Genomic DNA, 26,625 nt, shown 5'->3' on the forward strand with positions numbered 1-26,625 from the left:
ATTTTTTTTTGGACAGTTGACCTTATAAAATGACTACTTTCTAACAACAAAGACTTCCTGGAAAAAAAAAAAAAAAAAAGAATGATTTTGAATTTCATAATAAATTCCTGTTTGAGCACTTCTTCTAGAAGATTACATTCATATGTCTAGGTCAACTAATTCTGGGATTAAATGAGACCGAAGGACTCCCTGTCTACAATTAGAAGTCTATATTCCTCCCCCTTGTTTAAAGTTATGCCTTCACATGGGCTCAACTATCTTTCCAGTTTCCTATCTGCAGGGACTAAAGCAGGAGCCTTGTCATCCTAAATTCCCTTTAAGCCATTAGTGAAAGATAAGCAATTCCTCAGGGTGACCCAGGCGTTAAGTGATTACAGGAGGAATCTAAAGCAATGAGGTTTTTAATGCAGGTACCTGCAGCTGCGTAGGATTACTCTAGGCCAGATATCCCACAAGAGGATGTATTATGAAATAATGATGCTAGAACATATCCATAAATTCCAGCTACTACCAAACCTTCATGTAAAGCTCTTTCAGTAATAAATGAACTTTTAACAGAATAAATAATGAATAATGGTTTCAGGACTTGACTTTATGTAACATTGACTATTTGAAACTAGAGAAAAGCATGTAACAACAACAAAAAAATCTCTGCTTGTCTGCCTCAGCAATTCAGTCAGTATGAGCAGCTGCAGAGTTGATCTAAACACTGTAGCAAATGTTCCTAAAAGATCTCTGGATATTGAATAAATGTAAAAAATGAGAAAGTATCTGTTGAAATGACATAGCCTATTATTTACACAGCTCTTGAAACATGTATATGACCTTCTTTTTTTTGTACCATCTGCAGGAGCTCCACCAGTATTGGTATGCAGTATGGAAGAGAATCTAATAAGGCTAACAAAGAAATAAGATTACTATGCCCTAATTGTTTTTAAGGGATGTTAAGAGCTCCTTCTTCTGAGCACTTAATACTTCAGGTTTAGTCTCTGATGTATCTCTGTCAGCCAAAGGTAGGATGAGGAAGGGCCTCAGTGTTTAATTCCATTTGGGCCTCCTTGTTCCATCTGAGTGCAGAATAAGTGCCGTTTTGCTTAGTGCAAGCTGCATCTATATCTTGGCAATAGTGCCCATCAATAAACCGATGCTCCGGTAGATATGACCACATGTCTATAATGGATATACCCATAATAAAGAAAGTTAAGGGAGCAATCTCACATACTAGACTCAAAATCAACCCTACTGCCCAGCGGTTAGTTTGCTGCCTTCTGCTAGTATTCTGTAACTAGCTCTCCCCAGAGAAGTTTGCTTTAGAGACTGCTAGAAAAGGTCTGTAGGAGTGTCACAGCATGAGTTTCATCTCCCTCCATAGTACACAGCAATTATCACAATTTCTACCTCATACAGCAGAATGTCTTAAACTCTAACAACTATACTCTGAAAAAGCCAAGACAAAGGCTTTTCTCAAAATTACTTGAATCGGTGTAAAGTCTTAGATTTCAGTAATCTCTGAAACTGTCTACACAGAAGACAAGCAAGCTTGTGTCTGTCAAATCCAAGCCTTCCCTAACTTCTGAAATGGATCTGCATGAGTGGTATAAACTAAAGGATAAGTCATATATGCTTGTGCAGACTATGGGAGGGTACTAGAATAAAGTAGGAAACTGGTGGCTTTCCCAGAAGGCTTATCTATCTGCTGTTCTACCAATTGAGCATGATGTATTTGATTCCAGCATTGAGCAGAGAGAATGGTTACTCTGAAGCCAAAATGAACCGGGCAGATATTCCCAAGGGCCTGGTCTTACACACAGATAGGTTTTGCCAGCCAAACCAAGTAAAGCAAACAAATGAACTCAAACTGACAACCCTCATGACAGTAACTAATAAGTTTTGAGAGTTAATCATGCTGTATTTTGACAGATCACTGATGAACCCTTTCAGATTTGGCTTGTCAGTCATTTATTAGGGACATCTAATGGATGGCATATGAAATAGACTTCTTAAGTATAGCTCCTGTAGACAGTTCCATTTAAAAGTGAAGCATTTATTAAATTCACTCCAGAGCAAATGTCAGCTTTTCCACAGGAAAAAGCCTGCTTTGTGTTAACAGTCTCCACAGGTCTGGTAGGGGAGTTCCTCATCTGTGTGACTGTGGCTGCCACAGGGATACCAGCACAGTTAACAAGAAAGAGGTTAAGCACTCAGGGGAGAGACAGGCAAATACTACCAGAGTGATGACATTATCATATTAATTTCCTCACTTAGAAAAGATAATTGAAAGATACACCCAGAGGCATTTATATTTGAAACTGCTTTTACTGTTGAGGGTTTATTTTATTTTATTTATGGATAAGATTGTTGATAGGAACTATTATTCCTATTAATTTATGTTTTTCCCCAACATAATATAGCATGCAAATCATAAAATTTAGCATAAAAATTATAGCATGAAATGCCCTTATACAAAATGTTTCCTAGTTTCTTCGGAAATGAGTCCTAACAAAACTCTTGCTAAATGGTCAAAATCTTAAGAGAAAAGATTAAAAAAAATTCAAGGAAGTGTTCACTGTTATTTTAGATGGGAATTTGTATCTTTAGCACAGACAAAAATACAGCATTTCTAAAAGAGAACAATAAAACAAAATAATTAAACTGCATGAAGAATCCGTATGAGAAACAGGTGACCAGGGATAACATATTACATTACATATATTCTGAAGCAATATACGTTTTGTGAAGGAACCTTACAGATTTTCATTCATGGTCTGTAAATTTAATTATATCAAATTAAAAAAAAAAAAAAAGGAGGAGAAAAAAAGAGGAGGAAAAGAGGAGGAAATAAACTCTAGATTTTACAGATATACTGCTCAAAGAGAATTTGGCTTGGATGGAAATGTAACATTCAGGGACAGTTGTGGCTAAGACCAGACTGAGTGTTTGCTGATGAACTAACTACCACTAAGATCCCTTTATCTATCTTCATATAGTCTTTTCATACCTTTTGGTCACTTGTTATTTGAAAGATTTATTATGGTTATGAATTCAGATTTATTGGTGTCCTTCATTATACCCTAAGAGCATGGTGTGAGAACAGATAGGTGATAGAAGACTGAAAATAGAATAAGAACATTATAGCAGAAAATTAAATATATGAAAAATACATAAGGCATTTCAGCACAGCTTCAGCTTTCCAGAAATGCAAGAAACCATGCAGAGACACTCATAAAAAGAAGCAGGTTATCATAAATGCACAGTGATGGTATCCACCATTTTATTTGTTTGCTTTTGAATATTCAGTTTTATAACTACTAGATTAAATAGTCTGAAGTGCCCTCCTAACAAGAGCTGCATAGTTTTCAGATTGTGATAGGTAGATGTGAAGAATACAACTCTCCAAAATCTATTTTATCTAAAGGAATCTATTTCATATGAAGAAGGAATAAAAATTCTGAAGCTTTAATGGATTTGAATTCAAATGTTGTGCTAGTGGGCTGGGTACGGGGGAAGAGTCCTTCAATCCAGCAGCGATTCTAATGGTAGTTAGAAACCAAATAATGTTTTTTTTTTCTTTTTTTTTCTCTCTTTAATGTTAATCTTGATTTTAAAAAACTTTAAAGAGTGTTAGAAGATTCAGTATTAAATAAAAGAGGCATCAGAGGCTGATGCTGTGCATATAGAGGAACTCAGGAAAATGCAAATCCATGTTTGACAGAGGCTTCCTCATATTAAAAGGAGAAAAAGTATGTATTTGATTCTAGATTATTATTCCCATTGCTCAGAAATACTGTCATTAGAGGAGAACAGTTGATTCCATGTATGAAATCATTATTTCCCAGGGCATTTTTGTCAGGTGTCTCAAAATAATTAAGTTTCTTTCTCATTCTCTGTGTGAAACCACTGAGGTGACTCAGAAGCCTGAAGACTTTCCTAGTGGCCTAGTATTCATTCCTGAAGCATAATATGCTTAGTAATACTATATTACTGGGTACACTCTATTACAAGTGATATTTTCAATATTACTAGAATTTATGTATTTAATGAGTGTTAGAAGCAAGAGTGGGGAAAGATATTTTATGTAAGCTTAGTTATAAAGTTATCATATCTGAAGTTTTAATAAAGATTTTTTCACTGCAGACAGAAGGATATCTCAAATGAAAAACAGGCACTGAACAGTAGAGCAGTAAATACTATCCTATAGAGGCTCCAAAGCAGTTTCAGCTGTTTCCATACCCACAGCAGAATAAAAATTATAGACATTAGTACTCCACAACTTTGCAACCTTTATAGTCATTCACACCATGTAGACTGTTGCCAAATTACACTTCCACATTAAAATTAAGGTTGGCATTTTACATCCATTAGGAAAGATATGACTGACCCCTGGCAGTGCAACATAATGGAAGTTCCAAGCTCTCTGGATCTAAATATCTTTGTTATATCTTAGGCAGAATAAAATCTTTGCAGAAGTGAGACTGCAGTTATTTATTCATAAAGAACTTACTGTGCTTCTGAGAATTAGCAACTAGTAATTCAGATCCTGAAGCTGATCTTTTTTTATTTCCACTCAGTCTTTACTCATATAAGGAGAAAAATAATCTTCTTACCTCTACAAGAACTAAATATGGATGAATTCATAATTGTGTCAAGACTTCAATAAATGTTCCTATGAAATATGAATTGCATTTAGGAGGTAACTGAGCACAGAAACTCATTCATTTGATAAAGAAATTTGATGAGAAAAAAATAATCAAAGGAATGCTACAAAAAATTCCCCTACAAAAGGAAGGAAAACATTGACTCTTACTCTCTCTTTGATTCAAAGGAATCCTGCAACACAACAGCTGTGCCACAAAAAGTCACAATGAATGTTTGCCATAGCAAGGCTTCCTGTGAAAAACAGCCAAAAGATTGTTCAGTGGCATCTATTTGATGGTTGCACGCATCTGTGTGCTCCGCAAAACTGCCACCTCTGCTTACTGTCAGAAAGGAAACAGGTGAAGCTCACTAAAGTCAGTTATTTCCTTAGAGTTAGATCTGCTTGGAAAAAATGTTGTTCCAAAATCTAAGATAAATGAAGTAAATTTCCCTGCATTTCAACTGTACGTTATATATATGTCTCCTATCCACATTAAGAGTTTTTATAGAGGTAAATGCTGTATTCTTTGGAAACCCTTAGATAAACAGGATATTCTAAAAAAATAAGCATTTAGGAGGGACATGTCCTTGAGGGAAAAATGACTGATAAAGAAGAATTTATATCAACTTAGTTGTGCACAGAATTACTTGGATTGTTTTAGGAATTGCAATATTAAGCATTCACAGATAGCAAATGCTGGAATAACATCTACCTCCTGGATTTTTTCTTGTTAAAAATTAACATATCTTTACCATTTTTGCTAACCTTTTTTTTTTTTCTTTTTTTTCTTTTTACAAAACTGTATACAGCAAATTACCCAAGAGGTGTATCTGCAATGTCTGATTTTGCTAGGTAGGACATAGCATTGTTTCAGGAGCTTTCATCAACATGTAATAGAATGAATGTGCTGAACTCATTTTCAACAATATTGGCTTGGTTGAATGCGAGACTAAGTGACATGGATGCTGTCTTCCACCCCCATATTCACAAGACAAATGTCAAATATTTCCAGAAAGAAAGTAATCTGCAGAGCTGCTGATCTTGAAATGGGTTGGAAGTATACAGAAACCCAAGAAGTGGCTACATGATTTCCTCAAAAATGAGAAAAAAAAAAAAAAGGCCAAACAAAGAAAAAACTCAATATAAATTACCATGCTCACAGAAAGATAAAAAATTAAAAACAATAATTAAAAAAAATGAATGGACATCAGCAGCCAGTCTTGAAAGTATCCAAGTGGTAATTTAAAAATCTGCCAACAACACTGCCTAAGGATGCTGCCAAAGCACAAATTCATTTGTTAAAACAAATACTTTAGACAGTTTGATAGCTAGATCTGTGACAGCTGTGACAGTCCGATGACTGAAACATGAAGGAATGAGAGAGATATTATATGGCACTTAAGCAAACTTACCAGGAGTAAAACATATTTCCCTCCTTTGTTATCTAAGAGGACTGCAAAACCCCCCAGTTGTTTTCTACAGCAGTGTGTTTCTTGTCCTGAATTTTATCATTCTGAGGGCCAGAACCTCTGCCGAGGCTTGTCATCTGCAAATGCATGTTGCAATAGAAAGTAAGACCAGCCTGAAAGTATTAGTCGCTTATGTGTTTCTGAAAAACTAACCACATGAAGTAGTTGGGGTGAATTGGAGCTTTGGCCCATCTCATCTGAACCAACAGCAGATCTGAGACTCCTAGACAGCCCAGACTGGTGGAATAGTAACACTATTCACTGCTACTGAGACGTGGGTACTTTGTTAGACATTGAGCTGCTGTAACTTGATCACAAAGTTAGGAATTAAGATGAATGCCACATTTGGGATGAGGGAGTTTATTCTGCTTTTTCCCCCACCTCAGACACATAGGAACTGTGCACTTAGTCACATGGTCTGAATTTTTGGGTTGACCTGTGTGGTGCTGGGAGTTGGACTCGATGATCCTTGTGGGTCCCTTCCAACTCGGGATATTCTATGATTCTATGAACCCTGGGACCAACAGAGGGGAGGGAGAGATCTCCTTCCTAACCTGTTTCCCAGGTCTCTGACACTGAAAGCACTGCAGTCTCCTGTACTGAGACTGTAGCAACCTTCAGCTTAGTCTTCTGCAGACTGAAATGTTTTAGGTCAGCTGAAAGTACTCACTTGTCTACAAGGAAGATAAACCATATTTCACACAGGGTGGGTGAAACTGAGTGGTGTGATATGTATGAAAATGATGTCTATCACCCCAGCCTTCAGGAAATTCAGCAATCCTGGCATTACTAACATAGACAGGTAAAGAAAAGAAGCATGAAACACACAACCTTAATAGGGTTAAAAGACTCAGAGGATTGAAACTCTTACTCCTGGCTACTTTATGCACATATTTATTTCCAGTTCTTAATGGAGAATAATTATTGACACCTGCAAAAAAACAGTTGTGCAGAGCGAAACTTGAAAAATACTTGTTCCGTTCCTCAGCTTCATTCTGGAAAGGATTTTATCGTTGATGTCACCACCAAGTGGGCTATAAACAGTAAATCCAGTTAACAGGACAGAAGAACAAGTCAGAACGCTAAAAAAAAATGTTTTGTTTTTATACTTACCTCCAAACTCAGACCCAGCAGTAATTTCAGGTTTAACATCTTACGATGAGTATCGTAGAAAAAAAGGCCAAATTAATATTTATCATGTTTCAAATTGTTCAAATAAATATTTAGATGCAGATTTAGTGGACTGAGAGAATACTTTTTTTTTTTTCTTACTCTCAGCATGCAATCGCCATTGTTCTCAGTAATGATGGATGGTTACTGGGTATTTTTCAAGACTTGACCCAACAGTTTAAAATGCAGGTACATTTGGCACTTAAAGACAACACTTCCCTTTCAGTCTTTGTGCTCTGTAAATTCTCTTCTTTATTGCTCTATCCTAGCCTGTCTTTAGTCACATTATTATAACACAAACTCTACCACATATCTGGATTATTTAAGGAAAAGTATACTGGAGTGTGTACTTTTTTCTTTTGCTTAAATTTGTAATCCAGATTTATTTTTTTAGATTAAATATACCAGCATGTAATTCCCCATTCAGCAGCTTCAGTCATTTACAGCCAACTGATTTGCATGTGGATTACATCAAGCCATTCAAATAAACACAGCTTTATAGTTTAAATGGTTTTGTGCAGATGCTGCCAAGCAGACAGATAAACACAACACATTCTTTCTGTTTCTAAACCTGTCCCTGTCCCTGTCACCTTTCTGGTGTATATGTTATCTTTTCAACAGCAAAGTCAAGTCCAGCTACATATTTACTATGTTGGGTGTCACTCATATGCGGTTAACCAAAATGACAAATATCACTATTCTACCCCTCTATAAGTTGTCTAGGTGGGTTTTGTAACAACATCATCAACAACAAAAAGTTTCTACAGCTAGTGGAAGCTGGCCAGACTTTGCCTGCAGAAAGATTAAAGAAAACGCAGCTTGCTTTTAGTAACAAGTGAGAAGGGAAAGAATCTATCTCTTAGAAGTAAAATGTTACCCTATGGATCAGCCTAAGACAAGAGCTTGAATAGGGGTTTCAAGATACTGTGTGGTAGGAATTTGATAGATTTCACATCATTGGCCAAACAATTTATTTTCTGCCAGCCAAAACAGTGTTTGTAAACTGTACTGCCTGGTGACTGATGATGCCAAGGACAAACAATGAACAGAGAATAAGAGAAGAGATGAAAAGAAGCTCTGCTGGCATAATGAGGGGAAATGGTCCTTTATCATCCTATCAGGGCTACTGCCCTGTGAGTTATAAATCACTGTCGTTTGCCTCACAGCCTGCGATAAACACCACACAATAAATTCATTAAAATAAAGCATTCAGAGTGCTGCAAGTATTTTTATGTGGTAACAGGTTTGTTTTTCTGACAGTTTTACAGAAATGCCCATCTTTGTTTTGTTAAATGGAGTGCATCCGTTCAGATATAAACTGAGCTGTGTTCATGATATACGCTAATATCTAAGCAACAATAAATGAGAAGCACACTTCATTTGATAGCATAAATCAGTTTCAAGACCATTTTGAACTAAACAGTGCTTTTTCATTGCCTTTATGCGAGACTCAGAAGACAGGAGCACTCTATTGGGTCTCATTTTCTTTTGAATAATTTAAAACAAATGAAGATTGGTTTATGATTTGCTGCAGTTTGAACCTATCAAACTGAGTTTAATAAAAAAGTTAGTGACTTCAACTGTCTGTTTGACAATCAGGAAACTCTATTAAAAACATAACAAAACTGTAAAAAACTCTATGAACTTTTTTTTTTAGGAAAGAATTGACCTTTGATGGGGTACATATTACACCATTACTTTTTTTATATTTACACTTGCTAATGAATGGGATTCCTTAATGAAAATGATTGTCTGTTCATCAAATACAGTTACATACCTTTCTGTCTTTGTGTAAAGCCACAAGTATTATGGACCAGATTTTGTAACCTAGTAATCTTAATACAGGTAAAATTTCTGTGGATTTCAGCACTAAATGTGACTTACAGATTTGGACTTACGTTGTTATGAAGAAAACCACTTCACTAAATGTAAGTGTTTAGAGTACAAAAGAAAATTCAGTTGGAGACACTTAATTTTAGCAACAACGATTTTTAACCAAACCTACCTTAGTGGTAACCTGAACTTTTCAAAGATATTCTGTTGCACCAGTGTCACTCACTTGATCAGGAGAGCTGTCTTTAGTCAAACCAGAACACACATAATGAAGGCTTAATTGCTTCTGCATCCACTTTTAAAAATTAGTTTGCCCATATATCACTATTTTTTTTTCCTAAATCTTTCTGAAAAATAAATACAACAGAAGGTTAAAGACTAAAAGGTAGATTAATTTTAAACATTTATTTCATCCTCTTTCTAGTGTAAGGTATTCTAGATTCTCGGTTCTCACAACACAAAGACTCATGTTTTTCCTTTATTATTCTACATTATTCTTATATTTGTAGCGCTACATGCTTCAAATTTAATATCTCAGAGATGCTTTAGATTTTCCCCTCACTAGAGAGCTACAAGAGACTCCTGATACCAACTATTTTTTTTTCTTTCTGTTGTTTTGTAACTCTTCCTTTACAGAATACACAAATTTTGCTTATTTTTACTACTTTAGCGTTATAACACCCACAAATGGTTAGTTAATCCATTTGTTAACTATTGCAAAGGCCCTAACATTGTAAAACATACAGTATGTCAATGTTATCGCTACATGAAGGAAAATGAATGACCTCTTCATACTTGTCTGAATCCCTTAGGATTTTCTAAAACTGAAAAGCAAATCTGGCCTGTTAAGAAAATATCATGAGCAGACTACTTTTTGTATCATACATGTATGTTTTAAGGCAGAAGTCAGTTATTTCACGGGTAATGTGCTTTATGCATTCAGAATCCCAGTCTATAGGTGAAAAGGTATTTGAAGGAAAATTGTCTTGACATTATTTTTTTTTATATATATTACAGTGTGATTTATATATCCCTCAAACAAACCTAAAATTAACATCTTTGGCTACATTTCTCAGGCATTTATTCTTATCATGTTTGAATGTATGTATTATATTTACCATTTCTTATTTCATATATGCGGGAAAGAATTAAACACTCTTCTAAGGACGTTTAGCTTTTTCATACTGTAACTTTCTTGTTATACGTGATTTCATTTGAAACACAAAACACAAGAAACTCAGTGGGCTGTGTCATAAATCATAAACATTGATTAATAAAACTCAGCATTTTCCTCTCCCATTAAGCACTCATGGTAATAATTCAATTTAAATAAAAAGTTTGACAATTTAATTAGTGCTTTCATAAGAAAACGAATAACTAAATTGCTTATAAGGGAAGAATTGAGAGAAAGCTGAAATTAGGCTTAAAAAGTCTGCTACCATAGCCCCAAAGCAAATGGCAAATGTATTTTATTCTATTTGGAATATGTTTCACCAATATTACCACTTTATACTGTGGACATCCTATAAAGTCCCATTCTAAAAATCTCTGCAAATCCACATTGAAACATTCAGTATCTTAGGCTTCAAGAGACACTAGACAAATACTAATCTGGTGTCAGGAGACACTAGACAAATACTATTCTTTTAGAAAACTGCCAAATCATCTAAAGTTTTAGGAGAATAGATGGAAAAAAACTCAATCTCTCATAAGCAATGATTTCTTTTTTACTGCCTACTTGTCCTTCAGGTAATTAATTTTTATTTAGTTACTTCCTTTTCATTTTCCTTTAATTGCTTTAATTGAAATGGAAACAACTTTGCTAATAAGCTACTAACTCTAGGCATCAGATTACCTATGGTCTCAGACTTAAAAGTTCAAATACAGGCACATGTACTGACTGCACAGGTTTTGTGATATGAAATATGCATCAAGGTCCCAAGCCATGAGTCATACCTTTTCCCTCCAAGCCTGAGAGCAGCTTAGGGCAAGCTTCAGGAGTGAGACATCTGAGGCTTTTACAGTCATTGTACTCCCACTCCCAAGGGAAGCCAGAGCCAACGGCCACAGGTATCCTGTGCCTTGTTTCCACCCATGGCAGCTGATTTCCCAGCAAACCCTTCCCCTCCCCACAGCTCCACTTCCATGTTGGCCACACAACAGAGCCCAGAATTGAGATTGCCCTTACCTGCAGTACTAGAGATGCAGTCCATTTTCTGGGCAGGGAACTCCTGCTGTCACACACAATGGATAGGGCACAGAGATGTTTCAAGCATGGTCAACTGCAGTTTACTCCCTCTGCCATCCTCTTTCCATGGCTGGAAAATAAGGAAGTGGTCACATGGCAGAAAGAAAAGGGGCTGCTTTGCAGTCAGTGAATGCATTTCTTTTTGATCATATTTCTGGTGTGCTTTCATAACAGGAGAAAAAGAACACCTTAGGCAGCATTCTTATTTTATTAAGACATTTACATAAATATTGAAATAGCCCACTAAAACCAATGGTCCTGTATCAGAGTAAAACTAGCGTGAGCAAAAAATTATATTAATGGCATGGAGATGTCTGCTTATAGAGTTGGTGTTATATAAATCATTTATTTATATAGCAAATACATGAGGCTGGAGAATGTATTTGAAATACCTTGAAATTAGATTGTTTTCTACTTGCATGAGTGGAATCTTAAAGTAGTCAGCAATCTAATTGGTCTTTAGGCTATTGTAAACATCAAGACAGAGTAATTCTATTGCTTTTTAGTAAAAGCAAAAATAGTAACAGTAGTAATAGTAGTAAAATAAATCTAGTAGGCTAGGACTCCCGTTACCTTGTCTGGACTGATTACAAACTTTGTATAGTATTGATACTCTTCTCATCTGGAAAGTATGTAAGGGGAGTAAAATATAATATCTCATTATTCTACCAGGTCTGATACTTTGGATCATTCAAGTGTGTTTTCTTTAAGAATTACCCACATATTCCTTCTTCTTATAAACAAAAATCTGTATGAAGAAAGCCATTTTCTGATTCTTATCACCCTGGATGAGTTCATTCAGAAAAATTACAGTTAATTTTCAGCCTAATGTCCTGCTTCCCAGTTATATTTCTGACCTTACCCAGAAAGTAATTTTCATTCTTCCTAACACCAAGAAAGAAAAAAAAAAAAAAAAAAAAAGCTGAATGAACAACTGGGTGACAGGGATGACCTCTTTACTGTACGGAGAACACAGAATTAATGTGATATAAATACCTGTGTGTTGTCCACACAGCAATCACCTTTCTGTCCCCACAACACTATCCATCCCAGACCTAAATTCCACCTACTTAGAAGTTGAATATATCCATCTTTCTCATTTCATTATGAAATCAGAAGGGAAAAAAGAGGTATAGACCAAGCAGAAATCATAAAGAACACATTCTCAAGTGCAAGGAACGCTCATTTTGCACATTCAGAAATAGTTGAAGATATTTGACTTTAGAGTACTCACAGCACATTCTTACCTACATTTTATTCAACTTTCTTCACCTTTAAGTGCATTTTGTGAATATTTCTGATATTATTTTTTATATTATTTTCTGATATTATTTGATATTATTTTCTGACATTATTCTGATATTTCTGATATTATTCTGATATTATTTGATATTATTTTCTGATATTATTATTGATATTATTATGATATTATTCTGATATTATTTGAATATTTTCACAAGGAGGATAATCACCAAATAAGACTATAAGTACACCTTTGTTCGAAACATTTTCACTACGTTTATTCAAGTAACAACTGGAATACTAAAAGAATAGAAATGGCCTTTCTCCCAATCTTTTATGTATTTTAAATGATTTAATGTTGAGTTCTGTCAGTGTAAAAAGTACTATAAAAACAGTACCATGAAGACAGATTTCTAATTCCATCAGAAAGAAAACACCAAGGCTCAGGTTGGAATCCTGTATTTGGGTGTTCTCTCATAAATCACAGTCATTAAGCTATATGACTGAAGTTAATGGCAATTATAGCATTATAAATCAATATTAATTAAAGTGAAAATTAAACACCTATCACATAACACGAGGCTGGTAGTACAACAAAAATTGGAAGGTAAGTTGTTATGCAACAGGAAAAGAAAGAAAATTACTTTTTAAAAGGGCTTTAAATATATTTTAAAGTAAATTAATACAATTTTAAATCCCATCAAACTGTAGAGATTATTTTAAATTAATCTTTTAAAATCCACTTTTTAAAATCCTTCCAAATGTAATCCTTGGCTGAGATAAAACCCAATTCCATTTATTTTTTTTAGTTGTTTATTTTTCTGGTAAAACAAGCTATTCTATTTTAGATCACTCAAGCTGCTATTGAAGTCAATGTATAATGATATTTCTTATGCAGTAGGGGCTTAGTCAGTCCCCATCCATGGTTTATCCAAGGGGATTAACCATTTATAATCAAATCCAGGTGGATTAATTGTGCCCTGAATAGGAAGACTCAGAACTGGCTCAGTTCAGAACCAGTTCAGATCAGCTGGGCTTCTTATAGCAGGCGTGGTGCAAGGAATGTGCTCTGCTGTGAAATGGAAGTATTGAAAAATAGAATGCAGAGACTCAAGTGATGGCACACAGTTAGCTTGCGTACAGTCGGATTTGCTAGTCCCCAGTTAGATGTCTCTGCACAGTGCTTAGTCTAAAGCAACTGCACATGCCAGTCAGAAGCCAACTCAGTTCTCACACTTGCTAGCAAACCTCAGTAGCTCCCCAGGATTTGAAGCATGGGACACTAAAAAATTTTGAGTGGACAGACGTGAGCAGACCCTGCCTGCACTGAGGGAACTGGCAAAGAGCTGAAGCAAAATGAACACAAGCTCCTCGTGAGCAGTGCCACACTACAATCATCTTTGCATTTCAGGCGTATATGTGGCTTTCCTGTTCTTTGAGTACCTCAGTCTCTGATACTGTGTTTGATGTGGATCACGTCTTAGAAAGTCAGTGTTAGTGGCTTCTCATATGAAGGGACATGGCCAAATTCATGAATTGCTATGCTCAGGCAAAACTTTGATGCTACATGAGCTGAGCACTGCGGGCTTTACAGCTTCCTGTAGTGCAACGGTAGGGTTGTGTGCCTCTGTAACAGCACTGTGTTACAGGTATAGGCATAGCATGTATGGTGGAGAGAAAGACAGAAGTCTTCCCAAGTTGTTGTCTTTCCCTCAGAACAGGCTATTTACAAAATCTGCCCTCAAGACAGACCTCTGCTTTCATTTTCTGCACAAGTTCCACAAGAGAGGAAATGCATTAAGAAATAGCAATCAGGAGCAAAAGGTCATTTACCTGATTGCTTTGTGTAGAACAAGTCAATTTTCTTCTTGCCTTACAGCAAATATTTTTTCATCATTTTCTTTATGTGCAAAATCTCTTTTTTGGCTACAATATCTAGATAGCAGCTGAAAATGAAGCATGAGTTTTAAGATGAGGAAACACAAAATCACTTGAACTCCACACAACAAAGATACACTGTTTGCTAACAGATCACAAACAGACACAGGAAATGCATTTTAATTTCTTGTCAAGAGTAAGTCAATTACATGGCTGCATGTAGTAAGAATCAATTGTTCTTGTAATTTCAATGTCATCCCCAACGTAAGGTGTAACTCTGTGGGATACATAATGGAATAAAATGCCTAAATAATATTAATTGTTGAAGATTGAGAAAATGTTACTTTGCTGTTTTATTTTTTTTCCTACTTTTTCTTCTATTTCTTTGGAATTATTAATGAATTTTAAAAGTCTAACACTGAAAATAAAGTAAAATAAAGTAAAATCAGTTAATATCAAGTATCTTGTACCCAGCTCTTTGTAATAAGTAAATTTATCTTAAGTACATAGCTTTGAAGGCATTATTCATTATGAAAAACAAATTACAAAATGTAGATTTTGGAAACCATATTACTCACTTATAAGGCTTTACTGACTATTCTGAAATCACTTATAATTCAGACATAAAAGTGTTCTTAGTAGCTGTAATTGCATATTTTACAACAGTCTAATTGTTAATTATAGAGCACATCCATTATATATATTGTCTTGTTGACAGTGAACAGACATAAGTTAGCTTAAGGAAAAGAAGACACCTCTCCCCACCTCCTTATTCTTCAGCCAGCAGCCTGAGAAAAAGTCTCACAAGGCAGATGAATGATAAATCATTTAACTTCTAATTTCTGCACTTTTGGACTAGACCAACATTGTCTCGGAGGTCCATGTAGCTCTCCACAGAAGACTGCTATGTATACTAATAAGGGTTGCACTGATGTAATACATGGATATACATGCAATCATCTAGACTGGGTCCTGTGTAATCAACTGGTAATTAACAATATGCTCTACAGAGAAGAACAAGGAAGAGTTGGCTACTCAGAGCTTCATCTCTCTCATGTCTGGGAAAAAAGACATCACATTACCTCTTTTTTGAGAGCAGTCTTTTGCCTGTAATTTAATATTCCAGTTACCTGTGCACTGCAGGAAAACAGTGACTTGGCTATTTATGGACAGACATATGGACATGATACATGCCAGTAGGCCTGGTTACTGAAAGTCAGCTCTAACCCTGGAGCTGCGAGAGAACAAAGGGAGACCTGTGCCTGTGTTAATGATCCCTGACCGAAAAAAAAAAAACAAACAAAAAAAACAAACAAAAAAAAAGTGGGATATATGAAATGCTGCACCTACTTTCAGAGTAGAGTTGGGCTGGGTCCAGACATCTAGGAATCCAGGCAAAGACAATCACTCTGCCTGCTTAGAGCATCAGGAAAGATGCATCCACCTCTACCTGCTTTGCACCCAGTTATTTTTAGACACAAAGAAATTGTAGTAGTCCTCCTGCATGTTAACAAAAAGTGTGCTGGAGCTCTGCCTCTGATTCTTCAAGCAACCTCAGTGCAACAAAATAAAAAGCATGATGTTCAACATCACAGCCAGGCACTTCACATAGAAAGAAAAAAACATATATTTTTTTGATTATATAAATGGATAGCTGTTCTTATCCTTTCCAAGTACTGGCAGAACAAATTCACCAGGACCAAAGATGAAAAAATGCTCAAGTGTCTCAGGTTGTTTTAGATCCCATGTGGCAAAACTGTAAGTGAAAACAAGCTCTGACCCCTCTCTGAACACTAAGAATGTGCTATTGCTCCAACTCTTGCTGGAGCTATGTGAAGAGGATATACTTAATATATTCATGTCTTTCTTTCCTTAACAGTATGTTAAATTGAATTGATGAGCTATGATATTCAATAACATACCTGCTTATTGACAGCCTAGGGAAGTATGGAAGCTGAAAAGATTACATTGAACATCATCTTAGCTCGCCACAACTGGATAAGGATCAAAAAATTTGCTGCTAGAATATTCAATGAAACGACTTTGAAAAATTAAAGAAGAGTTTAGAGAAAAATGACTGCATGGTGAAGGACAAGTGCATAGTCATGCTGTTGAAGGTCAGATGAGTTTATATAACTTGTTACCTCTGAATCATCTTTACCCCATATGAAAAATTACATGAATTTGAATTTAAAAGGGGGTGGTGATTTAAAAATATGGTCATATAATTTGCTTTGTATATGAAATAAGTGTTTCATAAATACTGAGGCTTAACAAAATTATCTAAATTTGGGGGAAAGTGGCCACTGAGTGATTTTCATGCCTCAATTAAAATCATAAAGGAATTTGAGAGCACATACAAAAAAAGGATTAGGACATTCTTCCATCAGGTTTAATTCTTTTGTTTTCATGCTCCTATCCATAGTGGAGTTTCATTCATGGTAAGAAAGTGATAGAAAATAGAAATAGAAATAGAAAAAGAAAAAAAAAGTGATAGAAAAAGAGAAATAGAATGTCAAGGCAATTCTGTATAATTCTGAGCTACCTTAGGTGATGAAAAGAAAATAAGAACAAGTTCTCTTCAAAGTTCCAGAAAAATGATCTTACTTCATAGAAAGTAGTTATATTGGCATCTGTTAGTAAGAAAGTTAAAGAATGTAAAGATTTAAAATTAGGTCATTATCAGCAGAACTGTGAATATACAATGCTAAAAAAAATAATAATAAAAAAAATCTGGCACTTCTTACCAAGTAAGAAATCACAAGGGGGAGCGAAGGGGCAAGCACTGATCTCTTCTCTCTGGTAACCAATGACAGGACCTGAGGAAATGGCTTGAAGCTGTGACAGGGGTGGTTCAGGCTGTATATTCTTCACTGAGAGGGTGAAAAATGTAAGCAAACCCCATGTCACGCATACAAAACATCTGACCGTAGGAATAAAAGTATACATCATTAAATATTCACAGATGAACAGTTCCCTTTTCGGGGGTGAATGTCCTGGTGGTTTCTCTGTTCTCCCTGAGCTGTGTCAGATTTTCTGGCACTGATATTTCCCTGCAATCACTTGGGCACTTCTTCGTTCTCTGAAAACTCAGGGGAGAGATATGCACTACAATGCCTGTTTTTTTACATCTACAGAAAATGGAAGATCTTCCTTTTTTCACTCTCTGCTGACTTTATGAATTTAAAGAATCCATATACATGTAGCTATAGAAATGTGTGATAGCCAGCACAGAAAACATTAGCTACATCAAACACCATTTAAATAGTTGTTAAAAGAATATACAGCTGACAACAAAGAGAGCTGTTAAATCCCAAAGCATTCAAACACAGTTTGACCAGTGAAAGCTCCCCAAAACCTTCATGCAACATTCACATTTCCAAAATTTGAATGTCTACATAATGAAATATTTTGACTGCAATAAGGAGAAAAGAAAAAATAAATATGAAATATATTTATGTGGACATTTTAGAACTGATTAAGTAGTTAGGGAACAGTAAAAAGTTTTACTCTGTTTCATGAACAGGAAGATAATATTCCTGAGGGTCATTTTATCTCACTAATTACCTTTCTTTACTGAAAATCACATCTGAGGAATCTCTCTCACTGTTTGTTGCTGTTCTGAATTACCCACCTGTATTTAGTCCACTGTATGACTGGGGACTAAAAGTAGAAAAAAATAAAAATTAGGCTGTGGGATTTTTTGTTTGGTTGGTTTTGTTTGGTTCTGGAGTGTGGTGTGCAGGGTTTTTCCTGTTAGAAGCTGCAGTAGCACCAGCTAACAACATCCTAGAATCAGAGGTACAGACTTATCTGGAACTGAGCATTATTACACCCTGCAACACTTCCAGCAAATTCTCTTCCAGTCCTTTTTTTTTCTGGTGACATGAGGTATTTATTTGTATCAGAGAAACGTAGTTCAGGAAGATTCACCATCTTAGTCAAAATGATTTAGCTCAATGGTCTTAACAATATATAAAGTTATCTCAAAATAGAAACAACAACAACAACAAATAAACTATAAGTAATGCACAGTACTTTTCCTTTCCCATAAAATATCTGGCTTATGGCTTTCAGCTGCAACTAAATGTGGGCAAAGGAATGGTATCTGAGTTTAAAGTGCCTTAAGAAAAAGAAAAATACCATTATTTCTTCTTGTCTTTTTTACAGCTATAAATCACAGATAAAATGTTTGGTGGTGGGAAGGATGTCCATATATTATAATAAATATAAATACCTTCTGAGAAATAAGAACCCGAAGTATGAAACATGGACCACTAGAGGCTCCCAGAAAAGCTACTGGGGCTCCTTGGTGTCACCTGGGTTGGACCCAGAGCAGCACTAGTAGCATTATTTTAGGTGGCCTGACTTGACGAGTAGGTATCTTAAGAGAGAATCTGCAAAAAATAGCTGACTGAAAAGTGGATTGAACTAATTAGGAATTAACTGCAAAGTGAGGATAATTAAGGGATGTCTCTAAAGACCTTTCTGATCCAGCTGTTCAACTGATAATAACTTTGGTCATGTAATGGTAAAACAAACAAACAAACAAAACACACACACACACAAAGAAATTGATTCCAAGGATGCTGTAGACATGAGATTCAACGGGATATGGGAGCCCCTGATTCACTTCTCTACTTGGACAGAGCATGGATAATTCCCATAATCTGTGTAAGTGCTTTCAATGTTAGAGTAACTGTCATAGAATAGTTTAGGCTGGTACAAACTCCTTAATATCATCCAGTCCAACCTTCTGCTTAGAAATACTAACTTCAAAGGTTGCTTCAAAGGTTGCTTCAGACAGTCAAGTTCTGAAAATCTTGAGATTGAGATTCTGCAGCCTCCCAGGGCAAGCTTAACCACTTCACTGTGAAGTATTTTTTCTTATGTCTAATCTGATTTTTCTTTGTTGCAAATTGCAAATATTGTACCTTCTTATTCTTTCATTGTTCAACAAGACATGGAAAGAACAAACAAACAAACAAAACTATCCTTGTTGTTCAGGTAAGCAGGGAATCTGATCTCCTTATGTTAGTGATCAGACATACCATCAAGCTAAAGCCAATATTAAGGTGTCCTTCTATAATTAAAAATTTGCTTTTGAATTTCATTTTAGATGGCAACTTGTTGTCAATATGAATTAGGTATTGAGTATAGATGATGGAGTTTGCTATGCCTTAAATACATGACTCGTAGTATTGTATGAATTTAAGCTTTAGACTATGACGTGTCAGTGTCAGATCTTTCTTTTATTTATCAGAAATCTTGCTTGTCACTGCATGAAAAGAAAGCAGTGAAAATTAAGACTTTTCCATTTCTGTAACTTCATTCTAAGATAGCATAGCACAGCTGTCACTTTATGTGGAAAGTTTAAGGAATACTATACTCCACTGCTAAAAACAGGTCAAGGGCAGGAAACTTTCATGGTGATTTCAAAGTTTAAGTGCTCAATACACAAGTACTATGTTAACACATCTATGAAAACTAAACTAAAATAAATAAAATTTGCAGTTCCAAAAAAATGAAATGTCATTCTCTTTTCTTCCATTTAAAGATTGTTCTTCACCTTTGAAGACACTTGAAGTTCATTGAAAAGGAACGCTTACTAGTTGCAGCTTGTACTAAGCTAAAGAAGAATAAAGACACTTCAGTACAATAAGTCTAATGCAATGTATGTTCCTCAAGGATTTTTGGTGCCACTTGCCACATATTTGTATGTCTTAAATTTAAAAAGTGATAAACAAAGTATTCTTTTCATATTACTAATAAAAAAGTCTTATAGTCTTATACAGTGCAAACAAACCCAAATTACGTAGTTGCAGCTGCAGTTCAGGATTAAAGAAAATGTGAAAAACCTGCCTTTGGTTCCTTCCAAAATTAAGACCGAATTCTGATATAAAAAAATTCAAATGGTGATGGTTTTCTGTAGTAACTGAACAGTAATCGTGTAACATAAATTAGGGTGAATATCATACTGTACATTTTTGAAAACAATATATTTATTTAACTGTAGAAATGAGAAATTGGCTTATATTCTTACCTGTTCTACTTAATTTTGAAAAGTGTGTCATCACATAGTAGTTTTGTTGTCATTGACACTCAGTGATAAAATAATCAATAAATCTGCCATCAGGAAATAACTTTTTCTCAGCTTAGACTGAAAGAAAACACTTTTTTGTGTGTGTTTTGTTTATTTATTTCTTTGTTTTCTTTTTGGTTTTGGTGGTAGAGAGTTTCTGGTGGTTCGTTTTCCATTTATAGTTGATGTATAGTCCAGTATCCAAAAATCCTTGATATTTATGAAATAATGACTACTTTTGAAGGGCATTTGGAAAACAAAAATGAAGCTCTCCTGATCTCTTTTTGTAGCTCTCAGACTTTTCTGTAAACTGTTAGTCTTTTGGGAATGTCTTTTTGGCCTCTGTTGTATGGGAATGTATGAAATGTATGTTGATAACTCTAGTGTTCTTAATAAAATACCTACTGTTTGTGATTGCAGAAAATGGTCATTTCCATTGTTTCTAAAACTGAAAAAGAATTGACAGCAGTAACATTCAGCTGGATCTACACATAGAAAGCACTGGATGAAGTTGATTAACTGTTCCTAGTATGCTAAACTAACACTAAAATACCAGTATTCTTGTTGGAGAACTCTTGTTCTCTCCCACAAAGGTGAAAGAAGTTCACGGAGCATCTTCAGCCTGGAGAAAGGGGAAACATATTCCTGGTACATAGTGCATGGATAACAGAAAATTAGTGTGAGATGTTTTAACTGAATAATATTGCCAATGTGGAAATGAGGTGGAGAGAATATAAGAGGTGCTAAATGCAGAGAAAATAGAGAAATAGAGGAGGAGAAGAAATATATGAAGGAAACGAAGAATGCGAAAGAAGACAAATACATCAGCAGGAAAAATGATGAAGAACAGAGTTAGATGAAGAACAGAGTTAGAAGACAAAGTGCAAAAGGCATGAAGAAGAAGAAGCAATAAGTAATAGGAAGACATATGTAATGAAATGAACTGTACAGAGAAATAAAAAGCAAAAACGAGAAGGTAAATTGCAGACAGATCAAGTGCTCAAATTTGAAAAAGTTACTTGCCTACAAGCAAAATGGTAATTCTTGCTTCATGTTAAGAAGAGATTTGACTGTATCCTCAGTTAAATTTAGTACCAGAGTCTTCATTTTTCATGTAAAAGATTCTGCAAACTCAAAAGAAAAAAAAAAAAATCAAATTGATTTTAAAATGGTGTTCTGAGGCAGTCCAAAAACATTACCTACACTCTTGCAGAACTTCAGCATTCAGGTTTTTATATTCTGGCATCCATCAAGTTCAGTCAAAAACCTTAACCAGTAGATAAGAGAAATTAAGCAAAATATATTAAAGCAACTGTTTTTGTTGTTATCGTTTTTGTGCCTTTTTTTTTTCTCCAACCTTAGACTTTCATGGAGTATGGATGTAATATGTAATTGTAATATGGAAGAAACTGCAAGAATGAGAGAAAAATTAATATGTTAATATCAATGACACAGGTTAAGAAAATTAAGTTCATTTCCATCTGATAAATTTGAGATTAACAGAAAAAGACGTCAGTTCCTGTGGCTCCAAAAAGTACTTAAAGAGCAGTACTGAGAAAAGCTGGTGCCAATGGGTTATTCTGTGAGGTAATGAAGAATGTAAAGTAGGGAAACATAAACTGAGCTGAGAAATGACTAGGCATGAAAGGCATTGAGGAAATAAATGGGCACAGATGGTGATTAGTATGTGAAATGGACCGCCAAAGAGCCACAAAAGCTATAATAATAAACAAATTCCAAAACAATTATACAAGCACTTAGAAGAAAAAGAATATTACTGGGTACAAAGTCTAGATATTAACAGTGGGACATGGGTGACCTGTATGTCTCCTTTTCATGGTGAGGTGTTACTTCGTTGTTAGGATACACAGTATGCCACCAAACATATTTAATGTCCTGGGGGAAGGAGTTCTCCCCACTACACACTGCTCACAGCCATTATTCTGCTGCCTGTTTCACAGACTTGTTGCACACACACATTCAACAAATAGGTGTGAAAGTTAATTACTCCTTGGAGAATGAGACATTCTGAAAGATTTGTGAAGAATGGCATCTTAAAGGGAAATTCACAGCGCATGAGAGAGATTTAAAACAAACAAACAAACAAACCAAAACAAAACAAAAACAAAACAAGCAAGCAAACAAACAAAAAATTCATATAACCCATCTCCCAGTCTCTCCAGAAAACCTGCGTCCTCCAAGGAGAAGAAGAAAAAAAAAAAAAAGGTATAATAATGAATTAATTAAAAGATTTGAAATATTTCTTCCCTTATATTAGTACAGGAGATTGATTATATAGGCTGAACAGTTGTGTTTGCTTGTTTTTAAATTAATCCTATATTCACCATTTCTATTAAATACAAAAAGTGCATGTGTGTGCATACAGATATGTATACTAGAACTTTTAGTGAGTACATATAAAAGGGTGCATGGAAATATATTTGCTTTTAAAAAAATTAAGTTACATAAGTTCATTCAGGCATATGTAATCCAATTCTGAGGTTTAACTGCACATTTTTCCTGTTTTCCTCTGAAGTAGGTTGTTAGACAAAAAACTAAGCTGTTGTTACCTGTGCTGCCCCAGGAAAAGGAAGTCAAGCTGCTACCTCCAAAATGATGTGCATCTTCTGGCCCCAGAGTACAGACTGAAGGGAAGAATTCCAAAGCCTGCTGTCACAAGAGCAAATGCAAAAGACTTGGAAAGAGCTGGAAAACTGTGAGGGATAAGGAAACCTGGAGAGGAAAGGGTTCTCAGCGTCTTTGCTAATTCAATGTCCTTAGAAACACACAAAATCTGACCTGCATGATCATTGTTTCTCAATCAATTCTTTGGAACAATTGTCTGTCCCATTTATTATTGTTTATTTTATGAAAGCAGCAAGCAAGAATCAGCAGTGTTTAGTAGGTCACAATAATCTACACAAGCAGGTCACCAGGGAGAATGGAAATGAGTGGCATTAAAGTACCAACCTGCAGTCATTACACATTAGGAAAGGAAAGCAGCCAGAAACAGTGCCAAATTATTTCATCCTCTTTTTTATGAGCTTTTTGAAATAAGGAGGATTATGCAATTACTATTTACCCAGCAATATTGATAATAATAATAATTATTATTATTCCTCCTATTAAGACTGTTTCTACAGTCTAAATAGAAACAGTAACTGTTTTCATAGTGTGTATGCAATCAGTGTGTTAGGTGCCTGGGAAGCTGGCAAGCTGGTACGGAAAGAATAAGGTAACAAGGATTAAATAGAGGTATTCTGGCAAGAGCAAAATGTCATTTGTAAGCAAGAACAATTGGAGCCACTATAGAGATACTGACCTTCTTTTAAGCAAAACAAATAAACAAACAAACAAAAAAATATCCTGTAATGCAATGTGGTTTTTTTTTGGTGTATGCCAACCTCATCTTTAATGACTTGAACATCTATATTCATACAGACAATTTTTCTCACTACATATTGATCTGTTTTTACCAGTATTTGTTTCCTGTAACCTTGTCAATTGATCCTTAGATTTTGAATGCCTTTTCATAGGCTAGATCTTTTACTGAATTTTTGGCAAACATCTAGGACAACATAGATGATGACAAAGGAACAACAATGGCTATTCAAACAAAACACTTTCCTGCTTTTCACTCTACCTTTGTGGGAAAGGTATGAAAGATGAAAACTTTCCTGTTTTAATGGCAGCAATTCATGAAGTCAAGACTGAAAATAAAGAAGTAGAGGGAAAATATATTTGCTATGCTTAAAGCAAATGTTTTCATGGAACTATTCATACTGATTAGCATGTTCTTTCCTGGTTAGTTACAGCTAAATGTTTTTACTTCCAATGTGTATCTAATCTGCATGAAATTTACCATCCTCTGTCAAGTTGACTGGGTTTGCTAGGTCCTTTCAAATTCCCTAAATATCCTGTTTAATTTAAGTTAATTTTTAATAATTGGATGACATCTGAAAATAATTTATCATTTCCTTTTTCACCCAATGCATCAAGGTTTTTAGTAAATACATTAAGCCATGGCCTAATATGAGTTTTGGAAGAATCTACTGCGCAGCTGTGAAGACGAAGGTTTCTTTTTACGTGAAACATACAAAAACATTAATTTTTACAAAAACATTATCTTAATTTATAATCAATGTGAAACAGTCCATACTGAAATCAAGTAACTGTAATTATTCCACACAACTAGTTGCACACAATCAAAAGAAATGAAATTGTACATAACAACAGTTACTGCTTAGTAACAGTAATGTAGCAGTTTTTATCAGTTTCTAGATCAACTTACATTTTGAAGGGTATATTTCTGGAAAGGGAACTGAGAGTCACATATTTTTTTTTCTTCTCTTCATGCATAGCTCTGTTTTAGAGTGAAACAAGAACAAAACCTTGACACAGAAGTAAGATAAATACAATGTAGTCATTGTAGTCCTTGAAGTGTTAAGAACCAGAGTTTTTAGGACTAAGAACAGATGGAAAAATTGAAGATTAGAGATGAAACTGTGCAAAGCTACAATCCTGTTGAACAATTTTGGACAGAAGTATTCTTCATGCACTACTTTCATGCACTGGAATTTCTTAGTATTTCTCTGTTGTCCTGCACTGATGAACAAACTCTTTCTGCATAAAATGCACAAAATAATGGGGTAAAACATTTCAGCCTAAGTATATTTGATCCACATCTATTTAGACTATGATAGGGAGCAAATAAAGAAGGGAGAGAACAATTGACTCATAATGCATTCTGGGGCTACAAAACCATCTAATTCATCCACCTTTTCAGAAGTAATCCCTAAAGCCAGATACAGATTTTCAGGTCCCTGTTCCAAAACATCCCAGCCTACAAAAGATTTAGGATATTTATTAGGTTAATACATTTGAAAAGAAAAAGGCATCAAGAAATATTAATACCCATTTTTGGGGGTTGACCTCAGTTAGCAGCTAAGCCTTCACACATTCTCTTGCTTAATTCCTTGACTGGGTGATAAGGGAGACGACCAGAAGAGCAGAAGTTCAAAACCCATTGGTTTGGACAAATATAGTTTAATGGGTGAAGCAAACTGCATGTGCAAGCAAAGCAAATTAAAGAATTCACTCACTGTTTCTCATTAGCAGGTAGGTATCCTGGAGAGCAGGACTTCAGCGCAAGTAATGGTTACCTGGGAGGACAAATGCCATAATCACAAATGTCTCCTGCTTCCTACTCCTTTCCCAGAGATTTTCTGTCTGAGCACAAGGTCATATGGTAAGGCATATCTGTTTGGTCAATATGTGTCTGCTGTCCTGGTTGTGTCCTTTCCCAGATTTTTGTGCACTCCAGTGTACTCACTGGGGCAAAAAGAGAGAGAGAAAGGGAAAGAAAGAGAGAGAGAGAGAAAGAAAGAACGAACGAACAAACGAATGAACGAACCTCGAAAACCTCGAAGTTGTGCAAGCACTGCTCAGCAACAGCCAAAACACTGATGAGTTAGTAGTCAACACTATTTTATGTGATGTATAAAGCATGTTTGTTCATTATTTCCCATGGCTATATTAAGAAGGAACAAAGGGAGTCACCCAGGTGGCGGTAAGAACCTTGAGGCACCCTGCCTGTTGCTGTCTCGGACAGAAGACTGAGAGAACTTTTAGGCACAAACCCAAAGCACAACTCCATATGGGCTGCTATGAGAAAATTAACTCCATCCCAGCCAGACCCAGTACACCCACCCATGAGCTGCAGTCCAGATTCCAGTTTTCCTGTGCCTGAAAACAACCAGCTCCTTCATCCATGCAATGACCAGAATCAATGAGAGATGTGAGTAATTTATGTATCAACTTTTGCAGTGACTCAGTCGGCAGATGTTTTAAAGGCTTATCCAGTTAATGGGTTGCTTAAGTACCAGAGTTTACAAAACACCAGCGTTACACTGGTTCAAAATAGCTAGAATCTGCTTAAGAGGCATGATCTTCTAATAATAAAAGACCCCTCTAAAGGCTCAGAAGAAAGTATGTTCAGATATGATCTGTATCTAGAAGCTTGAGCTTCAAGTGCAATGCACCACTTCAGTACAGTGGTAATTACAAG

The 26,625-nt window shown here is 35.4% G+C and overlaps 1 long non-coding RNA gene across 1 annotated transcript; it reads right to left on the reverse strand.

The window, feature by feature from the left end:
- Nucleotides 1-8,485: 8,485 nt before the first annotated feature.
- Nucleotides 8,486-21,414, reverse strand: LOC125184310 (uncharacterized). Its single transcript, XR_007168124.2, has 4 exons — nt 17,224-21,414; nt 14,432-14,544; nt 11,297-11,426; nt 8,486-9,455 (listed from the first exon to the last, which is right to left on the reverse strand). It is a non-coding gene; the product is annotated as an uncharacterized lncRNA (long non-coding RNA).
- Between the last annotated feature and the right edge of the window lie 5,211 nt (nt 21,415-26,625).

This window comes from Anser cygnoides, chromosome 4, assembly GCF_040182565.1.
Source record: "Anser cygnoides isolate HZ-2024a breed goose chromosome 4, Taihu_goose_T2T_genome, whole genome shotgun sequence".
Lineage (NCBI taxonomy): Eukaryota > Metazoa > Chordata > Aves > Anseriformes > Anatidae > Anser > Anser cygnoides.